Source organism: Danaus plexippus, chromosome 10 (assembly GCF_018135715.1).
Source record: "Danaus plexippus chromosome 10, MEX_DaPlex, whole genome shotgun sequence".
Taxonomy (NCBI): Eukaryota; Metazoa; Arthropoda; class Insecta; order Lepidoptera; family Nymphalidae; genus Danaus; species Danaus plexippus.
The window spans coordinates 360,488-375,667 of NC_083543.1; positions in this window are offsets into that span (position 1 = coordinate 360,488).

Here is a 15,180-nt window from a genome sequence, read left to right on the forward strand (position 1 = left end):
CTTTTCATTCACCATATGCGGTAGTAACTGCGTGGTCGTTGATCGAGCGATGATTTACCGGCGGTCCACATACTACTCTGAACTTCGCAGATGTCATGAGAACATTTATTACAATATATTAGAAATATTCATGAAAGTTTATACCTACTATCTAAATTAAATGTTACTTTACCAACGATTTTTTTAAATTTAACTGGTGAAGTGATTGTTTGTTGTATCACTTTAACTGAACAGCTTATATTTTATAGATATTTTAAAAGTTCTTTTGATAATTATTATCTATGAATATATGCGAATACTTATGTTACTATTACAGAGCAAGTCATTATTTCTGTATACTTCCAGAATTTAAAATAATGATATATAATACTTAAATAAGAAAATTAAAAACTACCTGATTTATAAACATTCCAACAAAATTAAATGTAGGAAGAAAAATATATACAATTTCTAGCTAATATTATAATAAAAAAAATCTATTGAAATCAAAGATGAATCAAATATGTTTAATTTATCCGAAATAATTTCCGCTTAAAATCACTACAACAAACAGGATTAAAGGTAAAGCATACCAGGAAACAAAATGAAATATTGCATGAGCATCGAAGGTCCGTGTAATCTACTAAGAGTGAATGAGATAATTGTGAGAGAACGGAAACATGGAAACACGGACACATGGATATACTGACATACGGACACACGGACACTTGGACACAGGGATATATGGACACACGGACACACGGACCCGCACGGTGGGTATACATCACCCGTCCTGACTGATAACACTCCTTAACGTAGATTTGGTCCAAGCTCTAAGAGGGAGTAAGGATGGGAAAATATACAATATTAGAGAACATAACGATTGAAAGACTCCTTTTTAGTTGAGATGTTATAGTATTTGGATGTGATGGGAACATTAATGGATTTGTTTTCTTATTTTAAAAGTTTCTTAACATAAACAAAACATTCAATATCTTTAATTTTTATTGTATATAAAGTATGTTGGATGTTTACGCTACAAGTGTAAAACTTAAAGTCATTTTCTAATGTTGGAGGGCCGCCGGAAAAAGGCCCTCCTTACCTTCCACTAAAACTAGTAAATAGTCGGATTAACTGAACGCATAAATCAAGAGACGATGCCCTCCCAGCAGCGAGTGATAACAATCGGCCGATATCAAACCTGGGACTCGCTGCTAACTCAGTTTGGAGTTCATGTTGATTGACGATCCAATAGAGTCTCTTATTATCTAACTAGTTTGGGTTGTTACCGGAATATTTGATGTTTTGGGAGATAATTTGCTTAACTAATATTGTCCTGTTTTATTTCGTCGTTGAATTCATAGTGTTTTGTAAAAATGTTAAATGTTTTGCTTACAACTTAAACAGTTTTTTTTTTGTTTTGGTAACATAACATCTCACAAACAATTATTTTTGTTGGAGTTTGGGTTATTTTCTCTATGAGTTCTCCTTAATTTAATATATGATGAAAAATCTAAAACAAAGGCATCACATCTTACATTCCTCATTCATGGCGTAATTTTTTAAATTAGAAGCGGTCCATTTCATCCCAAAGCTGGCTTAGTTCGACTTCCCCCAACTCGCAATTAAGGCAGATCACTTTCCATCTAAGAAGGTGATTCTTATTATTTTTCCTCCCTACCACGGAACTTTAATTGGAGTATTTTATTAAGGCCAATTTGTAGCGAGTACCTGAAGATTGCTCTCGGATTTTGCTTTACGAGATTGTTTGCTTTTTAAGATTGAGGGGATTGTTTGATGGAAGTTTTGAAATGGGCGCAAATATATGCATAATAGTATAACAGAGACAGTCTTTTATGTTCTGAAAGATTGTAGATACATTTAATTAATTGTTACTTAATAAATAATGTTGTAAAAGAGAATAATCTTTTATAATGAAGATATCATAAGAATATTCTAGTAGGTATTTTTTTTAGTCATATACCCTTAGGAGAAAATATGTGAAGCCACCAATTTTGGTCTTGATTTGCTTTAGAATGAATCTATTATTAAAATGAGAACTAGGTAATGTTTAAAATTGTCTTAAATCAAAAACGAAGGCTAGCACCAAACCTCAACTCAGCACGTAGTATTTTTTGGTAACTTCTCTGGTCGATAGTGAGGTGTTTAGAAGCCGGTGAGCGCTGAGCGGTGAGTCATCGCAATTCCCACGTCTCAGCAATTGTTCAAATTGACCAGAATGCGTCGTGTTGACCCCGCGTCGCTGTTAATTGTCTCCTACCTAAAGACACGGCTTACTGTGGAGTGGCTCTTTATTGTCGCCTTACTTTGTATGAATTTTTTTAGGAATATTTTATAACTATTTAGTGTAAAATTATGATGAAATGTTTATATTCTAATCAAGTTTGTTCAATTTATTTAAAGAAAAGTTGCTGTTTTGTAAGTTAGTAAATATATTTTATATTGCATAGGGCATACATATAACATAAACTATCTTGTGTCAGGAATACAGTTCATTTAATTATTTACGAAGTTGCTAACAAATATTCTTATTTTAATATCGATCGTATAAAACATGTTTATAATACTCATACTGTATATAAATCATAATTGACCCACTCCACGGAACCAGAGCGAGTCAAGAAGCCGGCGTCCACGTTTTACAATGGGGTCTGAGTCACGACATCACGCGATTAATGGACGCTTTATCATTAATGTTTTAGTTTATATCACATTATATGTATATACATGTGTTTGTGTTCTGCCTACATGTATTCAGGCCATCACGACAACTCTGTGTAATAAAACTCGCTCCAGGCTCACATGTAACCTTTACCTACGCATCTGGCTTCAGCTGGTTTATTTTGCAACGATATTAATATGAAGGTATTGTGTTCTTAATGTTATTTAAACGTATGAAAAAAATGGTCATTAAGGAGCTTGTAAATGTGTAAGTTTCGTTATAAATCAGAGTAACGGGCGCGCCATAACTGCGCTGTCTTCAGATGTAACGTCGTGTTGTTAATATTATTTTTGCATCTCGTTTATGGCTTCTGTGATCTGATAAAGCGTTTATATGAACTTTTAATGGCGTTGACTTAGTTGCCTGGATATTTATAGCTAACCAAATATGCATCACCGTATTTATATGGTTTTCTGAAATGTATTATTGAAAAATGGCAATTAGATAGAATGCCTCGAAATGTATGCTTATATCTATGTTTGAAATTCATAACATTTTTCATAACAAACGTAAATTTGAACAATGTGTAACATGTACATTAAAGGAATTTTTAAGGACAACGGAAATTAAAGTTTAAATGAGGGGCAGGCTCTTGATATTCTGGTCGCAGATTCGAACCCTGATCGATTTGACGAATTTTACAATGTATTTTTTCTTATTTATTTTCTATATTAATAGATAACATATTTAATAGAGTTTGCTTTAGGAGACGTACCGCGGAGTGCGCGTGCGGCGGTCGTTGGCTCCAGTCAATTAGATGGAGTGGTTGAGTGTTTGAAGTGGGTGTCATCAACACTATCCGATCACTTGTAAACATTCCTTTTAATTTATTAATCTCAACACATTGCTTCGTATCCACCTCCACTGAGATATGAGGTTATATTATATGATGCGAGCCTCCGATTAATCTTTAATTGGAGTGGCCACTGAAATAACTCAAGTTGAGATCTCTGTGTGTCATTGTCCTTGCTTTGTGATATCAAACTTTAGTTCACAATAACTTACACATATCTGTAACTAAAAATATACTCTACTTATTGAATATTTAGAAGACATGTCTTCACTTTTAGCATCTTTGATCTCTCTTCCTTCAAATTGTCTTTAACAAGTCCAGTGCCATCGTTAACTTGATCGATCTATCTCATTTGGCGTCTCCATGTGCTAATTGTAACTAATTGTTGATAGTTGTACCTAAAGGATGTGGACGGTCCTCGTGATTTATGAAGCAGATGTGTTATCAGACTGCTGTAATCAACACCTAGTGGTCGATGTATTACTCTGTGATGTGAATCACAGACGCATATGCGACCTCGATACCGGGATTCGTCAAAGGTTATAACATTGTGAATAGACGTTACTTTAAGCTTTAATATTTATTTAATTATATATCATTAAGATTATGTACTGACATACAAATAGAGGATTCGTGAGGTGTTACATAATATGAAGGACGTCAGGGAGCCAAACGTTCAGTAATCGCTTATGGACGAGCTGATTGAATCACTTATTAACACCTGTAAGAAAATGTCTCCATAATTTTTTTTTTTATTTATCAAGTCAAGACTTTAACGGTTCTAGTTTAAATCGGAACTTTCAATTGTTCGTATGCTCGTATAAGTAAATTTAGTTAGTTAGTTTGGTAAATGATTACTTTGAAGTTTTTTTCTTTCAAATTGTCATAATTTTCTTAGTTTGTTAGGTTATTACTTGAATCTTAGTTGGGTTTTGTCTGTGTGTGTTTTATTCAGGTAAGGCGTGTAAGTTCTGTAACATAATCTTTGTCGATGCACGGTAGGTAAGGCGGCGTGAGAAGCGCTCGCATCTGCCGCGTCCACACTCCACTCGTTTTATTAGCGACAGACAAACGTACTTTTTAATTATCCTGTTCAGTGTTTATTGCTGTCGCTCTTGATGACAGGAAAGTGATGCAACTGGGTCAGTCTTAATAGTACAGATGATTTTAACAAGGCGCAGAATTGTGGAGAGATGTCGAAAGAATAAAGTTCTCTCTATACTTTAAAAGCCGAAGCAGTCAGTCTTATGTATGAGTATATTTAGAAAACGAATGACGAAAATGAGATGAAATCATGAACCCAAAGTATACTCTCCTAACAATGGTGAGTGACTGTCGTATGTTTCACGTCCAAGTCGTTATCTTTACCTCCTGTACCTAAGCCTCGTGCTATTTTTACGATAGTGACATCATGTTCCATGTACAAAGCAACATATTGTCCACCGGCGCTCGGCTTAGCGACGCCGCACCGTCATGTCTTGCTCATCGTTTGACAACCGAATATTTATTGTAGGCATGCTCCAGGGAACAGTTTCACCATTAACAAGTAGGCGGCACCATCTAGTTACGAATTTATACATTACATTATATTTTTTATTCTTTGAAAACTTTTAGAACGGTTAAGAAATCCATGAAACTATTCAAATTACACCATTTTCGAAATCATATTCTTAGGAAAAGCTGTGGTATTTATAATTGAATGTGGCATTAATTTATAAAAGAACTACAGCTCTTAAAACAACAAATTTTTAGTGGACAATTTTTTTTAAGTCGGTTAAACTAATGAAGTACAAATTGAAACGACATTGCTAACTGAAGCTGTTTCCTTGACCCAAGTTGTACAAATGGATCATATAAACCACAGAGTATTAAATCATTAGAGCCATCAGTGGCACCCACAGGCCTCATTACCGGTGTAGGCGACGGATACGCCCTCTGTCTTACCTTGTAATCTATATGTGGCTGATTGAGTTATCTACGGGAGAATATAAATTGTATTACAATAGAAGTGGAAGAAGAAATACTCTTGGGAATTGTTGGTAATAGCTTGTTAGGATTAAATAGATAGATAATTTAATTTGTCACGAATAAGATTTCTGCCACGTGTTTTTGGACTGCAACTGTTACACTATTTTATCGCATTTAAATTATACTTAATAAAGCTTTTAAAAAAATCCAGTTATAATTTCAATCACTTGCAAGAAGAATACGGTCGCCTCGTTATATCATCTTAATGAACTCATTCAGAACTTACAATATGTTGTACGCTAAATGTGGCTTCATATTATTTTAACATTATCAAATAATGATAACTTGGGATCATCTTAATCACTATGACTAAATTTTCCTACTTCATGAACTTATAGATTCTGACTATGTACTGCAATAACTTGTATAAATAGTTGAGTAAACATTATAAACATGTCTTAAGATGTTTCCAAGACCGTCTTGTTTTAGTCAAAGTTAGCGAAGGTTTCTTGTATGGAGAGGGATTAAACCCGAATTCAACGGCGACCAATCAAAGTTTGAGCTTTACGGTAATCAATTACAGCGGCTTGCAAGACTTGCACATGTAGGGTGAGACCTTCGCTCTTGATAACTGTATTGAAGAGACCCATTAAAAAATGTATTATCATTCGAAAACTTAGTGAGGTTTAAATATCTTGCATTCTTCAAATTAAATAGTTAATTTGGTGACTAAGATTTTATTAAGAAATGTTTTAATAATTTAATGTGTATGTCCTTTTTGTGTTTTTTCTTGAAATTAATCTGCTTTTATATTCTTAATACTTCATTTGATTTTATTAATCATTCATGCTTTTTTGTAAATTGTTTCGGGGGTTTGCGAGGGTACGAAATCGGTACATTCACCTTATAACTCGCAAGGTAGCTCGCTATGACCGCTGGGCCGTGGCTAACGCCAACTATTCACCAGATTAATTAAATTCTGAGTTTGCACAACTTCACCCGTAACGCTAACTTAACCTGCCCGAATTACTCCAGCTCACAGTTAGCTATTTGGTTTGATTAATTTTGTATTCATTGAACATATCTTCTGAAGTTCAAAGTCTTAGATCTGGAGTAAGACTATTGAAATAGGCGGAGGTATTTATGCTTTCGAGATGATTGGTTTTAAAGATATCGGGACAAGTACTTAGTTTTCAAGGGTCGCTTAATTAATTGTTATTTATGCTTGTTTTTGTTTATCTAAGGTCTGATTATACACAGTTCTTTCTTTTCTGAGACAAACAGTAATCTCACACTTGATGGGGAGCAGTCAGCTTGTAAAGGGGCATACAAAATATTCGATAATACTTTCAACAATTATTGTGAAATTAACATCTACTGAAATAAGTAAACTAGAAGAATGTGCTGTGAATATTTATTGTATAATAAAAATGAAGACGAGATTGGGTTTTTATAAATAACAGTTCGATTTACTTGGTACGGACATTGTGTTTACATCGCTGCTCATATTGAAGTCAAAGGGCAAACACACGTATAGTTGGCCACCGCAACCACTTCGCAGTTCGCAACTTGCCAACAACTTGCTGATCTATTTGCGTATTCTACATGCTAATCGGATATAAGCTCGTCTGCCTCATATTTAGAATACTCGGATATTGTAATTATAAGGAAGATAGCAGGATATTTGAATTCCTTTTAAATATATTTTTTAAATTCTTTTGAAAAAATATGATACAAATTTTGAAAAATAAGGGCTTTCTTCAAGAATATCTACTAAAAAATAAACCGGTATATGTAAGAAAAATCTTTATTTGAAATAAGTGTTAAGTTTGAAACTACTTCAATCGATATTAATGTATGAATGTTTTCCGTTGGACAAGGGAGACTGAGGTCAAGTGAGCAGTTGTTTAAGACGCCGCAGGGTTTAAACACCTCGTACATTTCACCCGCCTCTCCCCTCGGATCACAGACTTTACTTCCTGTGCAGCTTGTATACAGCGTGTTCAAAATTATTATTGAAAGTATTATAAATAAAAGAAATTGGGATTTTAATTAATTTTAATTTAATTTGTAGTAAATCTAACTATACTTTTAGAATTAATGACATATGAATAATTTTGATACAAAAATTATAAAAATGATCTCAAACATATCCCTGCATGTCTATGACATTGTTTTTGGCGTTTTAATACGTTGTATAGTATATGCTAATTTGTTATGTAAATTACAATCACTTAAACAGCCTGTATACTGTGATTCCTCTCAGGCACACGTTACAAACTTTAGGCAAATAACCCCCTAAGGTCCGAACAATTTCTTAATAGGCCATAACTCGACTTCACCATATTACGGTGTACGTGCTTTAGTGTCAACAAACATAACATTGCAATTCTGTAGGTTCATGTATTGGTTATACTTACCAGATAGAGTTTTAACATTTTTAAATTAATTATGAATACTTTTACCTTAAAAATTTGCTAAATGTCCCATTATGATATTACTTATCATGAAAACTCAAAAACAAATTTGAAATACTCTATGCAATCATAAAAAATATTGAGGCTATGAAAATGTAAGAAGACAATATATGGAGAGTACAAAAACCAGAATCTTCAAAACCTTTCATGAGACCCTCATAACCCTCTATTATGGACCTTGAGGGCTGTTTGTCAAAGCGCCGGAAGTGGTCTGCGAGGCCACACGTCACTTCCTCCCACCCACGACCTGTTCGCACGCGACACGTATTGTCCGTTTCCTGTAAAGCCTGAAAAGACAAATACAAAGATGAGTACGGTTTTACCTTTGAAAAGAATTTTCTGTTTTCGTAGCAAAGAAAACAAAGACCACTTTCTGTTACATATGATAAATATATGTTTTGTTAAATACTTTTTAAATATATTATTTATTTTAAGACTTTCATATAATGTTACTTGCAGCACAATATTCAAATTAATTATAAGCCTTTAGGCTTCAGCACATCACCAATTAATGACCGTTAGTTAAACTTACAGTTGCAAATGCAAAACTCAACGCTGGTGACTGCTTAATTACTACCATCCCAAAACTGGCCCGTCTTAGACAATTTCCTCTCAAGTTGATTGCAAGTTGACTTGTCTGATTGTAGGCTACCACAAAACAAACCTTACCACATTGGAATAGAAGCTAATGCATGTTTGATGTGGGAACGAGTGCTATGTTGTAATTAGTCGGGGAAAAGGCAGGTCAAAGGGCCGGAAGCTGACCGCGTCGCCATGCGTGCTTCCTCCGCGTGTCACAGCAATGTCTTGTGTCGGAAGGACCCGGCCCGACGTTTCAGAGTTGATGACAAGTATGAACGAGTATCATAAACATATCATAACACGCTCAAAAACATTAACAACGATACTTAAGCAGAAATAAAACGAACAAGTTTTGTTTTGAAATGTTGTCTGTGAGCGCACTCGAAAACGGGAACTGCTTTATTAATTGGATAAATAATAAAATGAAGACATAGCGGGCTCCAGGTGCGCCGCTGCAAGGGCTCACGCTCCGCTAAGCAAAGCTTGAAAGAACATCAAAGCAGTCTTTCAATTACCCAACTAATTGGCTTGACCGACGTCTCATCGTATAAATTGCTGTTAAATCAAGGTTCAGTATTTGAATAATTAGTTTGAGTTTTGTTATGGATATGAAAAAGTGCTTTTCTGGATTACGACAGATTTCGTTAGTTAATCTGATAATAATCTTCGAAAAAAATTTTATATAGAGGAGATTTTCTCAACAGCTGTATTTGTTTCGTCCCCTTAAGTATTCTTTTGAAAATATGTTAATTATTTATGCTTTTAATTTAATAATCTTTGGGAATACTTCTTAATAAAAAAATGTGTTTCAAAAGCATTTATTTAAATTGATTTTGCTTTAGACTTCGGACTTTTAATTGAAGTAAATTAAGCCATTCTTCAAGGAGAAATGACAATACAATAATATAATAAATATCATTGTATTGACATTGATTTTGATTAAAGAAAATGTTGAATTCATACAATTAATGTTAAGATGATATATTATGTTGTTTAAAGTAGAGTTAGTATAAAAATATACGGTGAAAGTCATCGACACGAACAGGACTTGACTTGCGATCGCCGGAATATCGCGTTCCAGGGATGAAGGAGCGATTATAGTAACGCCGAAATTTCATTTTATATATTAAGTCTTACTTAATTTTATTCCAAATTTTCGAGTTTTATATACGTTTATGATGTATAGTAAATATTAAAATGATTAAATTATGTTTTTCATAGACAAGTGCTTGCATTATTGTAACACACAACACCAATTACAAACTAAGTCATTATAAGGTCATGGCCTATTAAAATTAGCAAATAGCTTTTAAAATAAACACCGGTTTCTGTTAATATTTATGATGCATATTGAAAGAGTGGCTATTAGACTATAGGAAGGAGAGAGACAAATTGAAATTTTTGATGTCAATTGTAAATGAATATAAACTGGATTATGGTCAGAAGAGTACTGAAATAAGTGAGTTTATCTAAAACTTTTTAATTCCGACTGAACAAAACACTCCCAACACAATAGCAAAGTGGAAGGAAACATAAACACAGAAACATTTCTATCAACCTGGGTCACTCCTACCTTCTATGAATTATGCATCGCCTCACTTCAGATTTCTCTCCAACTGAATTGTTCTCATGGACTTTTTGTTCTGCAACTTTTAAAACTTTGACATCTGATATTATTCCAGAAGAAGAATTGTTACGCGAGGTTTATTTTAATGAAGTCGTTCATTAAATATGTGTAATGAAAAATTAGCATAGAAATAACAGCACCGATTATTCCATATTAATTGTTAGCTTGTTATAAATGGCACTTAAAACATTAAATATGAATAGCTCAAGGATCACAGAGGCGTATCTAACTGACCATGGTGCAGGCTATCTCTAAACATTGGGAGCTCGCTCACCCCTGAGGGTCCCAAAATTTCGGGTTAATCTTGTTCTGGACTTAGGCCAAGACAAATATGGCGGACGCTTACTAAATGGTTGAAAATTATTGAATTAAAGGGATACGTTTATCTTGAGATTACGTTTTGTTCTTATGTTCTACTGGAACTTATATTTGTATACCGGGAGCTTGTCAACAGCTTATGGGAGAAGAAATTGTAACAATGATATGAAAATTTCAATGTTTCATATTATTTAAGAAACTGTTACGTTTTGAGTATTCGTAACTTGTAAAAGAAGTACTTTTTAATCTTTTTTGTCTGAAAATTATAATATTAACTCCTTAACTTCTAAGGAGCTATGGATTATTTTATTTTGTTTTCTTACAATTTTAATAACAAATATTTATCTTTACAAACATTTTTTTTATAAAAACAAAGAAAACAGAAGAGGACAAAATGGATTTATAGAATTTATAATTAAAGGGTTCTTCCATCGCTCCTTCTGAACTAGTTGTAAACCACGTTCGCGTCCGAAAGTCTTAGTGTGTTGTGAGGGACAATACGTCGTTACATCTGTCTCGAAGGCCTGTTGTTTGTCAACTTTGAAGGATTCTCGAAAATTAATTATTTTAATAGAATAACAGTTTAGGAATAATTCACACTTATTTTGAGTATGTCTTTTGGATCAAAACAGGGATAAGGGTATTAAGTAAGATATTAGAATGATATGAAAAGCAAACTTTAAAACAAGCCAAAAACCTGATGTGCTTAAATTCTAAAATCCAACAAGAAGGAAAATATTTGTTTTATGAGGTAAATTGTACCCCCGTAAATTACAGAAACATATGTAAACAAAGGTTTTAAGAAATTTCTAATACACAAACAAAGCCTAAAACGGAGTTTTTAAACAAACATCGGTCCAAGACGGTACAATTTGCATGTTGTAATTTTAATTCGGGACCCGTTGACCGCGGCCCGGCAGAGGCCTACAATGGCCACCCTTTAACTTACCTAATGTTAATTTAATCCGAGACGAACAATTGGCGGAACTTCTGACTTTACGTCTTGTGTTGTTGTGGTGTTCGTACATATTAAGATAACCGTATTTCTTATAAGAAGAAATATATTAACAAACTAGTATTGATAGTTAAAATTCACGAACGATTTCACTTGAATTCTATTTGCGACTTTTCAGATTTTATTAATATATAAAATAATGTAATTGTACCATATAATTAATTTAGTATCTTAATAGGAACTCGTATTTATCTGAGACCACGTGTTAAGCTGGCTGTGCATAATTAAGCAACATTCAAAGGCGGGCGGGGGTCAGCGAGTGCCGCTTAGACCTGTCGCCGCGTCTTACCAACTTTAATGCTAAATTATTCCGAGAAACTATTTGTTGTTGACTCCTGACCTTGGTATTAACAGTTTGTTTGTGATTACATTTCTATGTATCCTTCATCTCAACTGTGTTGTTTGTCACTATATTAACAAAAGATTCAGTAACAGACGGCCTAGTTATCTGTTATGAGAATTTCTTCTATTTTATTTATTTATATAAGATGTGTGGTTATTATTTATAAAATATCAGTAATAAAGTATGTCGAAAGTATAATACGACGCGCGACACCAAACGGGAGGACCTAGAAAAAGATGATTTGTGGTTCGAAATAAATTATAAATTTGAGGAACATCGTCACTAGAGGGATGTTAGGACCTGAACATATAATGTAGGCGAATTTAAAAAGGAGTCGACACACAAAATATGTTTATAAGAAGAGATGTTATTTGATTTATGAACACAGCGCAGAGGACGGGCGCAGAGTGACTTTAGTCACAACGTTTACACGCTTTTAGAAAAATTACCTTCTTTTTGTACACATATCTCTCTATTTTTTATTTTGTTTTCATAGACGTGATATTGTTGAATTATAAAAGTCAATGACAGCTATTGTTTGATTTGTCTCCAAAATTAAAACGTATCATTTAATCATAGTTTTGTTTGGCAAACTTATTGACACAAAATCGCTCAGTGTCGATGACTTGGACAACATGTAGGCGTCTCTACTCACAAATCTGTAAGATTTATCCCTGAGTCGGCTTCAAACTCATTAGACTGAACAGCCCGGAGGTCACACATAGTATTTGTTTTAAAAACTTTACCACACACCGCTGCTTTAAAGGTATGCAAAGATATTAATTTTTAAACCACAGCCTTATTGTAATTAAAAGAGATCTCTTTTAATGAAATAACTTAAATTACTAATAATAATACTTATCACAAGCACTATCCAAAATTTTCTTTGGTTTTCGGGAACAGTAAGTCATGGTTGTGGTTGCTGATTTTTTTATTTATGGCTGCCGCCTGTATATGACGCGTGTGGGATTTGTGAATAGACAGGATTTATTCAGACAACTATTTAAAATAGAAGTTTACTATGTTACATACATATAATTTAAAATATGAAATGAAAATTCAAAAAGAACATTTTACTAGTCATGTGAAACAACAATGGAGTATTTTAAAATAGAATCAGCAGCGAAAAGATTGGGCAATAAAGTAAACTATTACAAGAAAAGCCAACAAATAGGAAAGGCGCGGGCGAGTCGCCAATGCACTCTATTTTCATCGGACGTGTAAACTACGCACGAGAACATTAAAACCTTCAAGGCAATAAACTCCTTCGCAGTTATTATTTTCAGAGCGGCTTTTTATGAAGAGTAGACGACCACTAATATGCAAATGGACCTTTCTTATTCTGCAACGGATTATTTGTTGCCGAAATTAAAACATTGAATTGAAACAGAGCGGGGGAGACAATTGTAATGCAAATTACCACGGCTTGCCACCTACAGCCGAAAAAAGGGCGCGCGAAAAATCGACGCTCTTACGTAGGAATTTATAATATACTTTTTATTTGGAGTTAAGTGTTGTGCAGCCATAAAGGGCCGGGCAAATGACGCAATATCGGGCGGCGGCGGTGAAGAGAAATGACGTTATTATTTATATTAATTCTTAACGCTAAATGACGTCTTACGTGCTCAGGCCACCTCTTACGGTTACACGGCGCGCCGGCAGGGCTGGCGGGTTTTATAGCCTTCTATATTAACATTAATTGCTAGCATTGAGGGACACTAATACAAAAAGAAATTAACTGCATACCGTTTGTTATATAGTTGAGGATTAGTAAACATTTTGTAGAAAATTAAATAAATATTGTAGGTTTTTTTTATACAGAAAAATAATCAAGGAATTGTTAATAAAGAAATCGCTATACAATTTGGACCATGACCATATCTAATATTCCGTCAGCAGAGTAACAGACGATCAGACAACCCTAGCATGCTACCAACCGGGGTTCCAAAGGCAAGTTTTTCTCAAGTCACCGCTGTAATTGTGCCACTTTACATAATGTCTATTTTAGTGCTGAAGCATTTTTCAAAATACAACCCTAATGAGTCGTGAAGGGCGCTGATGTCCCGTAATGTAAGGTAGCAACTCATTTGCAACACGGCGAGAGATTTATGGCCACGTTAAGTGAAGTCGATCGCCGTTTCACTTTCGCTAACAGCACTCCAGATCAGCAATTTCATCTGAAACGTGTGATTTGTAAAACGTTTATATTTAATGTTCGCTTCATTATTATAAATATCTGCAGACTAAAGAAAGTTGAACTTAAAGAACAACATCTCTTAAGATTCGTCGTGAGTGCTATGCTCATGTATATATTTCGATTTAGTCTTGAAGAGTAAAAGAAGTGCGTCTGTCCCATAAATATCAGTTTGTCCGTCCAAGTATGAGGCGAATTGTAAATGTGCCATTTACGAAGTTCGCCCGCGGTCGGATTTATCGCTTTTTCACACAAATCTCACAGACACCTTGTTTTATCCTTCAAACTTTAAATGAGATCAACTGCGCGACGAGACTTTATTTACTACACTGGATACCAAAGACCCCACGTAGGCGACTAAGTTGGCATTTATTAACCAACTTCCTAAAAGGAGGGTTCCTTATAATGTGGTATGTTTTGTGTAAAGAATACACTAGAAGCTATCAACATATTACTAAAATGTATCATAATAGTTAGTAGTTGGGAGTTCTGTAGTTGGTTCTTTTTCCGTACAAGGTGTGTTATGTGTTTACGCTAAATGTTGGAAGACACTAAAACTAATGTAAACAGCCGGTTCCGCCTGCTGCAGCCACCTGTCCCACCACCGAACATTACTCTTATAAGGTGTATAATAAACTGACGCCGTGGAAGATATTTATATCTGGTGTGAGCTGCAGTGTGGGACAATCAATCAGCTGTAAAATTAAATTTAGTAAAAATATTGTTAATAATATATTTCATAAAAATAAAAATTAATATTTATAAAGGTACGATATAATTTTTGAACAGCACATAATTCTCTAGACACGCCTAGTTATAATGAAGCGTATTGCTGCGTGTTTTATTTATTGTTCAATGATTCAGTCGCACGCAACATGTGCTCGCAAAACGTTTCATTAAAAAAGTCAAACGTGTAAAAACAATCTCACCATAAATATTTATTTGGGACCTCGCAACCTTTGGATAAGTTTATTAAAACATTCAAGCCAAAGCAACCCTTCGCTGTTGTTGAAGATTATAACAAGAATAAAACATTTATTAGCCCTGGTCTAAAACTATTTTCTTGAAGTACTAAATGTATGGATTTGTTCTTATTAATATTTTTTACTTTAACAGACAGCCGTTTCAGTGATTTCGTGTC